This window comes from Capsicum annuum, chromosome 11, assembly GCF_002878395.1.
Source record: "Capsicum annuum cultivar UCD-10X-F1 chromosome 11, UCD10Xv1.1, whole genome shotgun sequence".
NCBI classification, from domain to species: Eukaryota; Viridiplantae; Streptophyta; class Magnoliopsida; order Solanales; family Solanaceae; genus Capsicum; species Capsicum annuum.
In genome coordinates, this window is record NC_061121.1 from 20,501,494 (window position 1) to 20,503,587 (window position 2,094).

A 2,094-nucleotide genomic window follows, 5' to 3' on the forward strand; every position below is an offset into this window, starting at 1 on the left:
GTTCTTTATTCTCAATTTTTGCTCTACTTTGGCTTGGATAGTATGATTTGTTATGTGAACTCTTTTCCAAATTTTCAATAAATCTTTTTATTCTCAACGGAGGTACTGTTAGTGATAAAAATCTGCTTACTACCACTGAGGGTAACTCATACATACGGTGTTGTTCAGTATGAACTCAATTTGGGTCTTTTTGAATCTGGCCATGTACGAAGCTTCTTCCGTGCAGTGACTTGTGATAAAAATAACAATCAATCCTGCTCAACAAAAAAGGATGCTGGGATGAATCTTCGACGACGTGAAATATATAAACAATAGGGTAAGCTCTGCGTATGCTTTTTCCTCTCGAGACCTCACTTGTGGGATTACTCTGACGTTGTTGTTGTTGTACACACAATTTGTTGCAGGAGTCCATCCTGCATATTTTCTTGTTCTTTCGTATCTATACGTATTAATCATAATGTGGTATCAGCAGTAGCTAATATTACTTTTCGAACTACTGCCACTAAGTTTTGACACTAACTTAGCTGCTATATTAGTATTCCTCTGTACTATTCTTATCTTCCTTACTTTCATGTTTTACAATTTTTAGTAGGTAGTTAATGGACTGCTTGAAAATTGATGCTTCCTTCAGATAGTTCAACAAGAGCTTGTTCAAGTGATACCAATCAGGTTCGAATTTTCCTATACACGATATATTATCTAATAGCTTCATATTCATGGATTGCCTTGCTCATAACTGGATTTGCATATAATTAATTGCTGATATGAGATCTTTAACAGTAGTGTTTGGTTAGTGAAATGTTTTATTACTGAGGGTCTACCGGTAACAGCCTCTCTACTTTGTAGGGTAAGGTCTGCGTACATCCTACCCTCCTCAAACCTCATTTGTGGGTGATATGCCCAGAAAAGGAATTGCGAACCGCTGAGATTACAACAATTACAACCCAACCATTAACATCAGAATTTACGATTACTAAATTATAAATACATTGGCTGCAGATATCTGAATATTGGTACTTATTACTTTTGGCAGATACTGATGAAAAATTTGGATCCAGCCTGCACTATAAGCTGTTCACCAGCTCGGCATCTACAACCAACAACTGGGGTAAAAAAAAATAAATTTCTTCCTTGGCTATATTTTGTTGAAGAAGAATTTACCCTTCATCACTATTTATTAGGTTTTGATCCAAATGAACAGAAATGGATTTCTGGATGTTAGAGAGATCTAAAGGCAGTGAAGATTTTTGTCGACATCTCTTATGTCTTTTGTTTGTTGTAGTTATACTCCTGATGAAGAGATCATATTGACAACTGACGCCTCCAACATGCAAAATTGAATTTTCTCTTTTGATCTAAAAAAGAAGAGTTGGGAGAGAAATTTGATATCATTGGTGTTTATAGTCCTGTAGATAACCTCTTATCATGTATTTATTGTTAGTACTGAAATCTATTTAAGCTTGAATTTGTTCGTGTACTGGCTTCATTTGTTTGCTCGTGAATGCTCATGCTGCAATTTGCTCATTCGGTTTGCATTGGCAATCTCTTTTGCCCGAGTGTTTCAAGTATAAAGTATTGTTTGTGATATTGCTGAACCGCTGTCTAAAGTATCGTTGATATCGGTAACTAGAAAGTCTTGGAGTCATTTAAAGGTTAAATTAATAGACCCTCGGCTCAAAAGAGGAGTTTCCAAATGAGAGTCAACACATGTTGTGCCCGTGCAAAGCACGGGTGCACCCCCACTAGTATATATATAGTAGTAAAACGTAACAAATTTAGCTAAATTGTACATATAAGTTCCTTGTCCCCCCCACCACACACACACAAAAAAAAAAATAAAAAAAAAATAAAGACTACTATACTTGTATATAAATCCTAGTCTATTGTATTCTGTCATATTTCTTCTAGGTTAATTCTGTATATAGCTTTGATCCTTCGTCAGATCTGTTGGCACTTGAGAACATGGCCAGATGAGAATCGGATTCAAAATTTGAATTTATCAGTAATATTATACTAAACTTCTTTCAAAATTCAAATTAGGTTCTTGTAAAGAGATCAATGACCGCGTGCATAACTCTAAAAGGTAGTTTATAA

At 35.2% G+C, this 2,094-nt stretch overlaps 1 long non-coding RNA gene across 1 annotated transcript; it reads left to right on the forward strand.

Annotated features, from left to right (window-relative positions):
• On the forward strand, positions 1-1,477 carry LOC107848425. Its single transcript, XR_001667997.2, has 3 exons — positions 1-316; positions 590-669; positions 1,034-1,477. It is a non-coding gene; the product is annotated as an uncharacterized LOC107848425 (long non-coding RNA).
• The last annotated feature ends 617 nt before the right edge of the window (positions 1,478-2,094 follow it).